We start from the raw sequence: 16,129 nt of genomic DNA, 5'->3' as shown, positions 1-16,129 counted from the left end.
ACATAGAGCACTGAAAAAAAAAAATTATTTTTTTATTTTTTGTACCTGATCTACAGGTCCTCTTCAAGGAATGCGGACTTTTGCTGGCATCTGTTGTGATTACTCGATGCACGACTGAATGGGTGATTAGTGAAGGGAGTTCCACCAACTGCTGGCATGCGATTTGAACAAGCCGCACTCATATTTCGAAGAAATAATCTGCAGATGATTTATACTTTGAGAACAATAATTTGGAGTCTGCTACCCGTGAGGAAATTTTTGTTTTTTTTTTGCTCATAGGGCAAGCTGCACAGCAACACTGCGCATACGTTGCGGCCCTTCCGTCGTCTCAGCGCGGCGAGGGATACAAGGACGTGGTGTTAGGCGGACGACACCGCGGATGAGCGTGATATGCAGCTCGCCAAGAAACGAGGTTTAATCGGTGATAAATGCGTGTCCCATTTCAGCCGACTACTCAAACTGGGCGACCGAAAAGCAAAACTCGCGCAACACCGCTTTCGCACGGTATTAGAATTTCAGCCGAAATGGTCAGCTTTCTCTCTTCAGTACTTTTTTCTTGGCCTCGTGCGCAGCACCTTCCAGACCACGCCAAGTTACTAGAGAGATTTAGCATACCGTGATCCGCGATCCGCCACCGTGACACTCTACCGCTCGTGGGCAGGGCGTACAAGCTGATTGGTTCCGATGCGCCAGGTCAATGTGCTGCCATCAAGTATGTGGCGCCATCTATCGGCATGAAAGTGATCTGGGCATGCGCAATGGAACGCGCGGTGACGGTTCACGGTAGCGGATCGCGGATCACGGTGTGCTAAATCTCTCTACTTCTAGACCACGCCTAGGCACATTCATACGGATTGGGTTACAGCGGGGCTTTATACCCTTAAAGGCGGAGCCTAAATGTCTTCGTATTTTTTTTTCTAGTTTCTGTAAATTAGTCACTGAGTGATGGAACCAAACTTTGCTTCGTACTTTAAAACTGGTCTAACAAAAGTAATGACCGCGTAATGTTAGCCGACATCGGTGCGAGGATGACACAGCAAAATATTGTTCGCGCAATACCATCGAGATTAGGCCAGCAGTGTGTGTTACAACTGAGGTCAGAAGACAGTGTGATTTCCATGTACTTATGCAGGTGATTTGGTTCGGCTTTAGGGGTTTAACGTACTACAACTTTATTTGCGGAGTAGGAAAAAGTTTCCCCAAGCGGGAACTGCGTTTCCCATGGAGAGATGCAATGGTGTAAGCTACAGCGCTTCCACCTGTCGGTTTGGAAGCTACCGAACGTCGAGCTGATGTGAAGCGTTAATAACGACGACAACAACGACAACAAATTATGACAGCGGTAAAACAGTTGCAGCGCCTCGTCTTCGCTTTATTTGCGAGGAAAAGGCGAGCTGACCACTGGCTTTATTGGACAGGAAACTTCGATCGATGCGCTAGGGTGACAATGGTCAATGACCGGTTAAGCATCGTTCTGCCTATACAGCTTCTCCATCACCACCCGGAAGTGCAGCAGGGACTCTACTCCTTCATCAGAGGAGGAGTTGAACCTCGTCACCCGAAAGGTCTTCGAGGTAAGAGACTTCTGTTTGGGGCGGTTACCCAAGGCTACCGCGCTCCGAGCCGCTTGTACCTTTCTCAGTGGGCAATATTACCGAGCTGATTAGACCTGCCTTAAACATTACTGAACAAGGTGCGGAGCTAGGAACCCCGCAACGTATAAAAAGTCAGATGAATTTTTCACCCTGCTTTTTCGCAGTGCATATAAACACATCAGGTGCACAGAGGACCAAGGTCCCAGATGATGATTACATTTATCTCAAAGCGAAAAAAGAATGGAATAAATTGTCATTTGTAGCGATATGAATTTCATCCTTAGGTCTCATTTTTGAATTGGGGCACGTTTTTTTCCTAGTTGCCGCTTTTTCAGGGGCCTTTTCTTCCGTGGACGTTTTTTCCGTAGACGTTTTTACCGACATCCGGCCGGCATTGAGGGACGCTGTGCTGGAGGTCTCCGGAAATTTCGTGAGCATTGTGCCATTAGCATAATAGAACGGCAAATCATGAGGTCGCTTTTTCTTGCTATCGTCATGCAAACTGATTTATTCGTGTTTGTCGTCAATTTCCATTTCCAGCACCATTAGGTTGGCTTCTCCAATTATTTTAGCGAGAAATATGACTTCCGTAGCTGTTAATTGTTACCTTAAAGGGATGGTCATCGGCGAAGAGATTGATGTCAGTATTGCTGGTGATGTCATAAACGAAAATTAAAAATAACTTGGATCTTTGGGGAAAGACTAATGCGACGGGAACTCACCAGTCTACTGTGGCACGAAATGCTTTTGAAAGGTCCAATATTACATCGGCTTGGTTATCGGCGCTAGCTTCATAAACAACCGCTGTCAGCTGTGTGATGGTTGATTGTCCAAGGTGGATCCCTTGCTTATTTAGAGATGAGCACCAAGAAAGTTTGCGAAGTGCAATATGCTCGAGGATTTCGTAAGCTGTACTCGGTATAATCGTCAGGAAGTAGAGGGTAATTTAAAGCTCTGTTTTGCGTATTTCTATAATTTTTGCCTTCTTCTAGTAGTCGGGTAAATGTGAAGGAAGGGATTTACGAAATATCATGCATAGATGTTTGTTGCACTGCTTTGCGCATCGCTTCAAGGAATCGTTCGGGGAATCGTCTGCGGCGCATGGTTTTTCATTGTCAAATGTGCGTAACAGGTGAGGGCAAGAAGATGGCATAAGTACGATGTGAGATGCTCGACTGCCATCGATGAGATAAGCGTCATCTTCCGTGAAATTCGAGCGAAAATTGTATGGAACGCGTCAGCATTGTTACCTCTTTCGGTTGGTTTGGTTTGGTTTGTGGGGTTTAACGTCCCAAAGCGACTCAGGCTATGAGAGACGCCGTAGTGGAGGACTCCGGAAATTTCGACCACCTGGGGTTCTTTAACGTGCACTGACATCGCACAGCACACGGGCACCTTGCTTTTCGCCTCCACCGAAAAGCGGCCGCCAAGGCCGGGATTCGATCCCGCGTCCTTGGGAACAGTAGTCGAGCGCCGTAACCACTGCGCCACCCCGGCGGGGTTGTTACCTCTTTCAACTAGAGACAATATAAATGTCTCTTCGAATTTAAATGGGCACACGCCATGATTTGTTATAAAGTCACCAACCCTTACCATATGCTGCTTTGTGTGGATAGCATGCAGTTACCCATATATACTATTTTATATGTATGTGGTAAATTGCGTCTTAAGGGGACATAACTCGATGTATAGTAGAAAACCACAATATTAAAGTGAAGCCGGGCTGTGTTAGCATCGGTTGAAGGCGCATAGGCCATTTCAGCGAACGCTTCAAATTAGCGCACGTGGTAAGGAATATGCTGCCGTAATTTGCCTTTTAAAAGTTGAAGGCTATGTATACGTATCGTCATGGTTATATTGAGCAGAGGTGAGGAAACAAACATAACGCGTCTTTTCCTTATTTACACTAACGATCTAATTTCCCAAATTTCATCTATAACGATCCCCTATTCGCCGACGACTGCGTAATATTTGGAGAAATAAAACGTGATAACTACATGCTAACTCTTAAATCTGACCCCGATTTCATCTCAACATGGTGAAAATCGTGGCTAATGGACCTCAATGCTAACAAGTGAAAATTGATGCGCGTGTGTAGGAGTCAAGAATAATTTGCCTTCTTATCACATAATGGCATGATTTTAGACACAGTGTTCTCGTATAAATACGTCGGTGTTCACGTCACTAAGAACCTTACCTGGACTGTTCATATTACAACACAAATTGTTAACAACGCCAACAAAACGCTTGGATATCTTCGTCGTAACTCTCAGCACCTTCTCTGAAACTTTTACTCTACAATGCTGATATTAGAGAGATTTAGCATACCGTGATCCGCGATCCGCCACCGTGACACTCTACCGCTTGTGGGCAGGGCGTACAAGCTGATTGGTTCCGATGCGCCAGGTCAATGTGCTGCCATCAAATATGTGGCGCCATCTATCGGCATGAAAGTGATCTGGGCATGCGCAATGGAACGCGCGGTGACGGTTCACGGTAGCGGATCGCGGATCACGGTGTGCTAAATCTCTCTACTAACATGAATACGCAGCATCAATATGGGGATAGGCCAACTTAACACACTTACTGGAAATAGTTCAAAATATTTCTGTCCAGTTCATCCTTTCCAGTTATAACAGAACTGCGACCATATCCAGCATAAAAGGCAGCCTCGGTCTGCCATATCTTGCGTCTCGTAGTAGAAAACTTCTTCGCCTTTTACATAAAATTTTTAATCGTTCGCACCTGCGAGTATTTATTTCACCGCCATACTACGTGTCACCACGGATGGAACATGCGCACGAAGTTGTAGTACCTTTCTGCAGAACGAAAACCCACTTTCATTCATTTTTACTCCGTGAATACGACCAGTGGAATCACCTTCCCGCATCACGGGCACTTATCTATGACAACCATTTATTTCACGAATGAATTAGCTAAAATTGTATAACCAGCAACATTTTGCAAAACTAAGCTCGAATTGTAATGTTTTATTATATTTAACTACTCCCCTCTATAATGTCATATAACCCTGAGGGTATTTTAAATAAAATAATAAAAACGGAACGTTGTGATCAGAGGTGCATTTAATAATTTATTGCTATGTTTGGTGCACTAGGGCAGTATCACTGATTACTATAAGCTGGAGGATAGCATTGGGTGAATACTGCTTACGCGTCAATTATATAATCGTGCGGTGAAAATTAAAATTTTATCATGAGATCAAAAAGAACTCCCGATGATGGTGATAGTGCATGGTGTATAGTTCAGTCCACGTCTGGAAGGTTGAAAGCTTTAATTTCGGTGAGGGAAATGGTGGCTTTTTTGAGGACAAACAAAGATGGTAGAATAATAGCAGTGTATATGTGTGTGTGTGTGTGTGTGTGTGTGTGTGTGTGTGTGTGTGTGTGTGTGTGTGTGTGTGTGTGTGTGTGTGTGTGTGTGTGTGTGTGTGTGTGTGTGTGTGTGTGTGTGTGTGTGTGTGTGTGTGCGGCTAGCTTGTGGGGTTTAACGTCCCAAAGCGACTCAGGCTATGAGAGACGCCGTAGGGGAGGACTCCGGAAATTTCGACCACCTGGGGTTCTTTAACGTGCACTGACATCGCACAGCACACGGGCACCTTGCTTTTCGCCTCCACCAAAAAGCGGCCGCCAAGGCCGGGATTCGATCCCGCGTCCTTGGGAACAGTAGTCGAGCGCCGTAACCACTGCGTCACCCCGGCGGGGCTATGTATGTATGTATGTGTGTATGTATGTATGTATGTATGTATGTATGTATGTGTGTGTGTGTGTGTGTGTGTGTGTGTGTGTGTGTGTGTGTGTGTGTGTGTGTGTGTGTGTGTGTGTGTGTGTGTGTGTGTGTGTGTGTGTGTGTGTGTGTGTGTGTGTGTGTGTGTGTGTGTGTGTGTGTGTGTGTGTGTGTGTGTGTGTGTGTGTGTGTGTGTGTGTGTGTGTATGTATGTATGTATGTATGTATGTATGTATGTATGTATGTATGTATGTATGTATGTATGTATGTATGTATGTATGTAGAACTCTGTAAAAGAATCCTTCAGCGCCTTTAGTGGTATAATTCTGTGTCTATCGGTTGGAAGCCAAGTTCCATGACGGTGTGTATGCAATGTCCTTGACCAATGACCATGCTTTAAACGATTTTGTTTTGTATAATATGTTCCTTGTGTTCACATTTGTGAAGTTTAGTCTTTTGATCGCGCTCTTCTTTGTTTCGTTGGCGGGCTGCTTTTTTCTTCGTATTTTTCCAGAGGCTCATTCACGTTGGCTTCATTATCAACGTACCACCATCGTAGTATTTTGTGGCACCACAAATAGAAAGAAAGGTTTACACCTTCGCGAGTTCTCACTGAGACTTCAAATACTGTGGTTAAGTTTACTTTACAAAGTATACTATTGTAGCTAGCTACTTATGACACATTGTTGCAGTGGCCAACAAACGCATAATGTCGCCTGGTTCACCGGCATAAAATTAGATCTTTTACACATATCCCTCAAATGCATTTTACTACTCAGCTCTGCATCACTTAACTGAGGACTGTAGCCATCTTTGTGAGTTCTAGTGTAAATAATAGGGAATGACTAAGAATGTTGTAACACTGCATTTTAGTGTTTGCAGTCATCATTTCGCGCTGTGTATTATTCTCGATCGAAACCATAAACCATCATTGTTTATTCCTTTCCTTGTAATTTATTGAATATGCATGCAACGTACAGTTCCTCTATGTAACTATCGACCCGAGGCTTAAGGGCCTCATAAAATAAACAAAGAAACAATAAATAAACAAATGTCCACCCAGAAGCAGCAGCTAGAAGCGCGAAGCAGGCCGGCGAGAAAAATGGGGCACAGAAGCGCGGCGACTTCCCCGACTGAAAAAGAGACAACAGCCCCCGATGAAAGCAGATACCCGCTTGTTTGTCACGGAATATCGTAGCGGTCATCATGTGACCGATGATCGAGTGTCCACAGCGGCGCAGATGTTTTCTCGGTTTCGCCGGCAGCTTCTCAGCGGGGCTTCGGCGCTGACTCTCAGCCAAAGAAAGTGGAGGAAGGAAACAAATTCAAACAATATGAAAACGGGAGAAGGAGAGGGATAGGAACGTGATACCAAATCTCACCCCGGCATCTTCGCCTCGTGTTTTCTGAGAAAAATGAACTGCGAGGAAAAACAAACTGGCCCTCTTGGAGCGCCGACATGACACAACGCGCACGCTTCCATTTTGAACATAATACGAGAACGAGGGCGAAAATAACAAGCACAAGGCGGCGTGCAGAATGTGCACACGTGTAACATTACTTGCGGGCTATATTTACCTTTATGATGTCACGCATTCTTCTCCTACGGCCGCAATTGTCCCCTTCCGCGTTCTGCAAACGAACTGTGGACAGCGCACGCCGGGGGAAGAGAAATGATAGACTTCCTTCTACTGCTTGACACTGCCTATCAGAACATATTCAAAACTCGACCGCTACAAGTTTCGTTCGCTGCTCTTCATATGCTGGCTGTACTGCCCGAATTTATGATAAGCTGTGACTTCTGACTAATTTTACCAATTTTCAGCAGCGTATACTTATCGCAGTACCTGTGCGGCACGAGTGGAGCGAGCGGCGCTAACGTCGACCGTGAGCTAGGAGCAAGTGGGATCACGTGACCTTTCTTACCGCTGCTGGAGAAGACGCTCGATCGAATTTGTACGTATTGAAAGCTAAGAGTCGCGTTTATTGCTGTACTTTTGCTTGATAACGAGTGCCAGCCTTGCAGTTTTTGACCTTGCGTCGTCGCTAATGTTGCGGAAGTTTAAGCTGTTGCCACGGTCCGTTACTGCTCTGTATACCAGAATACCGGACGTACGCGACGGAACCTGGTGCAAGCTCCCATTGCTACCGGAAAAATTGGCTCGCAGAATCTTGGCTAATCAAGCTGCGAATGGAGAAAGAAGTAAGAGTGGCAATTCTCAGATGTGTTCAGCAAACATTTCAGCGAGAAGATTTTGTTTATAGAGTTGATGCTAAACAGTTCAGCGAGCGCAGGCGCGCGTGTTTTTGCTTGCGTTTATGACTTGTGAAGATAACGAAGAACAATTGCGGGGAGGATCGAAATTTTATTCCTTTTTTTTTTTTCATTGCTTTCTATTACATCGCCTCAAAATTTCAAATTATTTCAGCTACACTAGCTCCTAATTATTAGGTTATCTATATCATACAGTCAAATCGACATTATCAAAAATATTATGTCAACTACAACGAATTCTGGCCAATCCCCCACTGTGGGTATGTGCCATTACAACGAGGGAGAAGAAGAAGAGGAAGAAGGATGGAAACGATGGTGGCTTCTTCACAGAGCTGTACACCCCCAGAGCAACGGAGTTTCGTCCAAAAGCTGGGAGGCCTCAAATTTTTTCTGAATGCAGGCATCGCCACGGAAGTTTCACTGAAACGAACGTTGGGCCGCCACGCGAATAAAATTATGTTAATTCCAAAAAAAGACGCAGGTCGAATTCCACAACTATTTCTGAACACAAGCTAGTCGTTATGCTCTGAAATACACATAGCAGGCTATTCATGAAGCATTCATGCGGGATAGAATAAAATAGAATCTCCGCATCGACTCTAACTGCTAAACAGTCGCCGATTCTCCTTTCTTAGATGCGCAACCGCGCACTCCGAGTGCGGTACAAGAACGGGATCTTCAAGATGCAAGGTAGAAAGATGCTTCCGCAAATAATCAGAGACAAAATTTTGCCATGCACCCTTTTCTGAAATAATCGTTCTGTAAATGATTGTCATGGCTTGTGTGTGTTCATAGAAAAGAAAATGCAGAAAAAAAGACAGCTGCAATAGTACTGTAGGAATTCTAGATGACAGAGTACGCGAGTGAACGAGAGATAGAACATTACATGTCCTGACAATACTGAGCTGAGGCACGCCTACTGTGCATCAGGGGAAAACAAATATCAGACCTAGCCCCGAGTGGCAGTGGCTGCAGCCAGTCAGCAAGAATTCGCTGCGTGGAACGCACTTATACGCGATGTACATTATATTCAGCTCAGTACTGTTGTTGTGCCCCGCCGGGGTGGTGCAGTGGTAAGCCGCCCGACTACTGTGCCGGAGTTCCCGGGTTCGAACCCGACCTCGGCGGCTGCGTTTCGATGGAGGCGAAACGAAGAGGCCTCCGTGTGCTGTGCGATGTCAGCGCACGTTAAAGATCCCCAGGTGGTCGAAATTTCCGGAGTCCTCCACTACGGCGTCTCTCATAGCCTCAGTCGCTTTGGGACGTTAAACCCCACAAACCAAATCAAACCAGTAATGTTGTTGTGGCTGTAGGAAGAAGAAAAGAAAATGCACGGGCCTGCTACTGGCTCTGTAGCTGAGCCACCTCCGCTGCCTCGTGCGGACCGAAAAGAGAAAGTAGAGAAGAAAGAAAAGGAAGAGGGAAAGAAAGACGCGCGCCGCAACTGCCGTCGTCCACCACCTAAGCGGTGGCGGGGGCAATGACGGCCTACAACAGGTAAAAGAATTACGAGGGACTTCAGCGACTAAAGTATTGAAAGGCGCAAGCCTGAGAAGCCTCATCTTGTCTAGCGTGCCTGCCATCTGCAATCCCACACTTAAACCTGCGCCAAGGAACGCCACGCGACAGCCGCCGCAAAAGCGGCACACACTTTGTCCACGACAGTATGAGCCTTAAAATTAGAGGGTCTCTGAAAGCGTACCCTTCCTATCCTATAATTTGCCTCCCATCGTTAGCCTCTTGTCGGCATTCGTTACAGTGCTACATATAAATATAATTGGTTTACGGGAAAGGAAAGCGCAGTATCTATCACACTTTCTCCAGCAAGTGTGAGTTTGGACAGTACAACATCGCTCATGTCGGGTGGCGTTCCTTGGCGCGCTTTCAAGTGTGGCATTGCAGATGGCAGGGACGCATCCCGCCTCGGCCAATCAGAACGTCGCAAAAGCGGGACACACTTTGTCCACGACAGCATGAGCCATTAAAGGCTATCGCCTTAAAAATTTGGCGGCAGGCTATCCCCCGCCGCAAGCGGCGGTGACCTACTTGTCCCAGCCCCATCAGGGCCAGGAGCAGCCACCCTCCACCGCCTGCTCAGTAATGTACAGGGGCAGTTCGAAGTTTTCAGGTCACAGGTTCTGCTCCTGGTCGGCATATTCTGGCACTTGAGGTCTCTTAAAATCTATCAATTATCTCAGAGGTTAGAATAATGCTTGTTCTACCCTCCACAGATATTTTGAGATTTGGGGGCGTCGTAACTGCCTGACTATACTGCTCAGAAGTAGACCCTGCGGCCTGGGAACTTTTGGCTACCCCTCTGCATGCAATATATATTCGCCTTGTTCTACAATTCGCCTGCACAGATCGCGGAGATATATGTTTCGTATCTTTAAAGATATATGTTTGTAAAATGGTTAAAAAAAAGTCACGGCCCTCTCATTCTCTCTTCCACAATGTGTTCAGTAACAAAAGTGGTATAAAAAAAGAAATATGAATACATAGACCCACCTACATTTTACCTCACACTGACTCCCATTAAAGTCGCGTGAGTACAAGTACCGAAAAAACATTCAAATGCAGTTATATTTTAGTCCACGAACACTACTTGGTTACAAAAGTCTTCCTCCACAGTGCCCCTGCTCTATCCTTCTCATGTGCGTGTGAAGGCCTCCTGTAAGAATTATTGCTGTAATTGATGCATGTACTATATTTACAAGTCAAATTGGCGCCATTTTTGTTTCAAAATTTTCGTCTAAAAAGTGCTGCAGTTAAAAAAATACTCTGCGTTTATTTTCGTACACTTTGATTCGTTTTGTTTTTCTTTTTTTTTTCTCATTACCTTCTTTTACATGTAGGTATCTAATTTTGTTGCTGTTTACGCTACATCATCTGCTTAATGTAGTCTATACTATGCGAATTTCCGGTTCGTTTAAGAACTCCTTTTTCAAATATTTCGAAAAAATAGGAAGGATGAAAACTGGACGGCAGGTTGTTTCTTCAGAGATACTCCAGCATTCTTTACTACCGTCAGTAAAGAAGCAGGTGAGACTGAAGTATTAAATGTATGCGCTAAGCATGTGGTTATATTATCTGCCACAGATTTAATAGACATAATCAAGAAGACTATCATAATTCAGGCTACGTGTTGCATTAAGACTGAGTATTATAGAAGGACTTCGATAGCGTTGGCCTAAAAGCGACGAGCTCACAGATTCCAGATGGCCAATAATTACTTCCTGGCGCAGAACTTCCAGAAAGCTTAATGCCTTTAAAGAAGCCGCTGAATTTTTTTCAGAAGGAAAGGGGCCGGATATGAGTTAGCAATTTATATTAGGCTCTCTTATTTCGTGTTTTTATCTTCTTTTTTTTAAGGAAACTTGTTTAGCAATTTCCCGAAATCTTAGAAATTTTTGTATTGTTCTCTGAAAGCAAGTCAGCTTGATAAGCAGTTTTAGAATTTTCCGTCTCTTGGCTAGGTTATTTGGGTATGTTTTAAAGACAGCAAGGTCACCAGTGTTGTGCGTAGATGTAAAAACGTTTGAAAAGTTTGCTTTGGCTTTTCATCACCTTCACGTGTATGAGTGTGGTCCATGGTTTTTGAAAAGTATTGATCAGAATTTGGTCTTATTCACAAAGATGTTATAAAATTCATCGGCCGAGCTGCGATCGAAAACCAGCACATAGCCTGCTGTAAGCACGGATTTTCTACCGGTTCAAAGGGTCTTGCTAGTTGTAGACTGAAAGGGGAGCGAGCGCTTGAACGATCACATTCGTTATATGCGATAAATTGGAAATTTATGTAAAACAACACAGTGATCACTAACATCTTATACATTAGTACCAGCACGCTTTAAGTAATAGGCGATGTTAACTGTTAAACGGTCAAGGATACTTGATTGCGGTTTGTTAAGGCTCGCAGGCATGGTAATTGCACTAACAAAAAAGTTGATATGATAATTTTCTTAGGATTCGCAAGTATATAGTGCGATATGCTTCTGTAACGTGAACATTAAAATTTCCGCAGCCAATACAAGATAGTTATTCTCTGCAGTTATACACTATGAAGATAGTATAGAAAAAGTGTCAAAGAAGATTAAAAAAACTGCTGAGGTTCACCTTCTTGATGCAAGATTTACGGGCGTAAAACCATTGGCCGCAACCGCAGTCGCTGCTGCTGCTTCGGTCCTGGTTCGCTTTCGCGCTTGGTAAGCTTCTGGGTGACGGGCTTGTTTGGCTTCTTGTTTTGCGACGATCTCTGCTCGGCAGCCTGTCTGGTACGACTGCGGTTTGTCTTTAGCGAGGTGGCACATGTGTATGGCGTATTAACTTCAAGGTTAAATGGATGGGCGGCGCAGATGGTACTTCATGAAGATGACGATGTTCAATGCCCATCGCGATAGTGTGTTGCAGCTTTACATGAGGCGTTATCGGCTGCAGCGATAGCATAGTACTCTCGTGCCTGGGCACGACGATGAAGACGGCCATGTTTGCTGCACAGCGCGATATGAAGACGGCGATGTTTGCGGCGCAGCGCGAGATGACGCAGCATGCTTGATTCCGTTCTCTCAACTGTAGGGTCTAGTAACTGGGCACCTGGCGACTAATAGCGGAAATACTGCAAAGCGATTAACAGCGCAGTTAAAGCTCGCCCTTCCCTTCACTACCTATCTCAGCCCTGAAACATCTGTTCGAATCGTTTTAGTGTATTTTTTATAATTTTTTTGGTTCACAACATTAAAATAAATTACTAACATCTTTACTGGGGTGTGTTCCCCGTTAGGTTGCATTGTGTGACGTTTTTGATTCTTAGTAACCGCAAAACCGTTCGTGAGCAATGCCAGGAAAGGAACGTATGACAACGGTTACACTACGCAGTTACCTTCACTGTAATCATTTCTTGCCTTCAGTGAGCTTTTGTTGCCTTTAGGTTGCGTTCAGAGACACCTCTTAGCAACAATTGCCGTTTAACTCGCTGAGAGACAACTAGTAAGGAGAAAGAAGTTGCGGGACCCTACAGTTGAGGAACCGGAATTACGCAAACAGTATGCGGCGAGCTATAGTATACGTGGCGCGATCTGTGGAACACGCCAAGTGCTAGGCCCAGAAATAACGCGAAACTAAAATGAACGCAGTAGAGCTAACGCTCTGTATATTGTCGACAATTTCACATGGTGCATGACGGTAAGTAGACGACTGCGGCAATATTAGGGCCATTTTTACACCTACACCACCTACACTAGTGTAGCAAATCTCCTATACCTCCAATGTTTTTTTGCTACACTAGTGTAGCTGGTGTAGGTTAAAAAAATGGCCCTATTATCGTTTGTTTTGGTGGCAAGCGCTTCGTAGGTGCTGGTTATCGGCGATAATTCATGCGACAAATCAGTTTTAAGATTAATTTGACATGCAACACTTTCTTTTGTGATTGACGGTTTATAAAGAGTAAGTCAAGAAGTACTAGAAAATCGGTCGCACTTATATCCTACACCACCAATCAGCGGTATTCTCTTTTAGAGATAGAGATATATTGATTGCATCCGTTAGAAATATTTTAATAAAGTTTTACAAACGGACAAAAATAAAGCACGCTAGGGTCGAAGACAATTGCTTAATTAAAAAGTTTTCTAGGTGTAGCATGGTATAATGAATTCCATTGCCCATCACAAGCGTTGGACGCTTATTTGTGAGAAAGAGAGAAGAAAAAAAAAACACTTAGGACACTGGTGTGTCAGAACATATATTCGAGCAGATTCGGCAGCCACAAAAGAGGGAGCAGTCCAGATGGTTAAGTCTAACACTGTCAGTAACTAACGTATAATACACGTATCCGCACAAAACGTTTGTGCCGCTCCATTCATTGCGAAGGAGAGTACAGCGCTTTCTCGCGTCAAAACAAGAAGGCCCGGAGGCGCTCAAACGCAAGGGCGCTTGCGCCCATAGATGTGTAACTAAGTAAGGAGCATCACTAGCTAGCTCAGCTAGCAAGATGCCTTTTCTATCACACTCCCCCTCCCCTCCCCCTGCGGCAGCTCAATGCTTAAAGCTCTAGACTACTGAATCCAAGGACACTGGACGGAATCCCGACTGAGGCGGCCGCTTTTCGATGGAGGCAAAAAGTAAAAGCGCCCGTGTGCAATACGATTCCCTCACCATAATCCCCCGGACTATAGTCACTGCATGTCGAAGGCCTCTCCCATACTCCTCCGACTCACCCGGTCCTGTACTATAGCTGCACCCACTTGACCATTGACCCAACTAACTTCCGCCGCCCCCTGCTACACTTTCCTTCCCTTGGAACCAATTTACTATCCTAAGCGGCCATCGGTTATCCTCACTAAGTCCTACACGCTCTGCCCATGCCAATTTCTTCTCGATTTCCATTAGAATACGTCATTAGCTCGAGCCATTTCTCTAACCCGCTCTGAACACTTCTAATCTCTTAAAGTTAATTACATCTACAATCTTCCGCCTCATAGATCTCTACGTCGTCCTCAACTTAAGTGGAATTTGTTTCATTATCCTCCACGTTTCAGCCTCATGCATAGTTGAGTGCTGGTACGATGTCAGTGCCCGCCAGGAGGTTAAAATTCCCGGCGCCCTCCACTACGGCGCCTCTCGTGCCTTAAGTATCTGTGGAGAGTTAAACCCCATGAGCGAACACTTCTGTCACACTTCGTCTACGCTGTACGTTTCCGCTTCCGGAAAGCAGTGCTCGCGAATTTCGAGAAAGTACGTGATCGCGTCGAAAGAACCAGCGCAGCTTCGAAGTTCGTTTCGGCCCACACTCATTGAAAGCGTTATCGAGGCGCACATAGCGTATACAGCTTCGGGTCTCTAGTGAGAAGTTGATGCGCTGACCTAGAAACCACTATAGCAGGGTGGGAGGAAGCCCCGCAGTTCTTGCGGTCCCGCGTCCATGTACGTGGAAGTGATGAGCCGGGGAGAAATGTTCATACCATTCAACGAACTGTGTCTTAGCACAGTTCGCAAAATTTCGAGACGACTTCCGCTCAACAACAGCTTGTACGAATAGAGCAAAAAAAAAAAAAAGTTGTTAATTGCTCAAGCATACACACGGTGCTTCAAGGAAGACCGATGAAAATTCCTGAGCGCAGCGATGAAGAGATAGAAAGGTGATTACTCTTCAAGGACACGTTAGTGGTGGATCACGTTGTGATCGGTACTATGTATATGCACATACTAATTAACCGAAATCAACTGATTGACATTTTAACCAACTGCCTTTGAAAATAAGTAACCGGCTTAATTGCCCTCAAAGATATGCTGCCCATCCAGCTGACGATTGTAACCAGCGTAGTTTGCACCTTCGTGTAATGCTGCCCGATAACCAAATGAGAAGAAAAAAGGTTAAGAGGAGAAGGGGGTGGTGAGGGGGGAGGGGGTACTTTAGTGAAGGTCAAGTCAGGCTCTGTCGCTAAGGGAAAGTATGCCAGTTATTCGTTATGCAGTTTTCGAAAGGGAATCTCGAAGCGGGCTGGGGCATTCCTTACCATTAAACGTACGTACTACTTTGAGTAATGATTATCAATTCACATTTATAACATGCATTCTAATGCCCAAAATTACAAGATAATGCATAAACTTTAACTAATTCACTTTGCTGCTGAGATGCACACAGGAGTTTCGTAAATTTGAACATTCAATTTATTTCCACTCTCCTTCGATCTAAATTATCAGAGTTCTCGAGATTATCAACATATTTCTAACTTGTATGGAGACTTGTTACGGTGCACGTCATGAGCTGAAAAAGAGGTTGATATTCTTAACTGCGTTTTGACGTGCCTTCAGCCATACCTCTACAATCATTTATGTAAGCCCGAACAGGATGATTATTTTAGTTGCAGTTAAACCTGTTCAGTACAAGAGCGATTTTAGTCCCAGCTAATTATGAATTTGATAATGCAACGCTGCATTGCTGTCAAGGTTCCTGTCTAGGCCCTTGGCACCTATACCGCGCTATGTGCACGTACAACGCAGGTGGCGGTTCAGCATTTAATAATTAACAATTCAGAGCAGCAATATAAGGATACCATCTCTTCTAAACTAAAAAGTTGGAACACGCAGTCAGCACATGCCATTATACGCAGACGTAATCTTGAACAATATAGTGACAAGACAGGCTTTTTGAATTAGTTGTTTGAATTACTGCACATGTAATTGCTACCCTGTAAAAGCAAAGCGCGACTACTTAAATGGTTGCGTAAAAAACAGTGGTTCATTTTGAAAGCAAATGGACAGGCTTAACACAGCTATTTTAATTCTCGAAGAACGCGATAGTTTATACCACCTTGAGTTCTTTACCACATTGCACACTACACGGACACCCTGCGTTTCACCTACATCAAAATGCAACTTTCATGGCTGCTGTGACCAAAATCAGACCCGGGCTTTCTGGTTTAGTAGTCGGATACCCTAATATTCGCCAGAAGTTTGTTCATATTAACAGTTGTGCACCACAGTGCGTCTGAAAGCACAAGAAACCTCACTGTCA

General features: G+C 44.7%; 1 protein-coding gene across 1 annotated transcript in view; it reads right to left on the bottom strand.

Annotated features, from left to right (window-relative positions):
* The window catches only part of Ac13E (Adenylyl cyclase 13E), a 239,563-nt gene extending 227,807 nt beyond the window's left edge, over nucleotides 1-11,756 (bottom strand). Inside the window, exon 1 of the mRNA XM_084601646.1 lies at nucleotides 11,734-11,756. The gene's annotated coding sequence lies outside the window, so the exon portion shown is untranslated. The remainder of the gene's footprint in view (nucleotides 1-11,733) is intronic.
* Nucleotides 11,757-16,129: the final 4,373 nt, after the last annotated feature.

Source organism: Amblyomma maculatum, chromosome 4 (assembly GCF_055883805.1).
Source record: "Amblyomma maculatum isolate TAMU_Amacu chromosome 4, ASM5588380v1, whole genome shotgun sequence".
NCBI classification, from domain to species: domain Eukaryota; kingdom Metazoa; phylum Arthropoda; class Arachnida; order Ixodida; family Ixodidae; genus Amblyomma; species Amblyomma maculatum.
The sequence above is the reverse complement of the archived record's forward strand: the minus strand, read 5'-3'. Positions and strand labels throughout refer to the sequence as shown.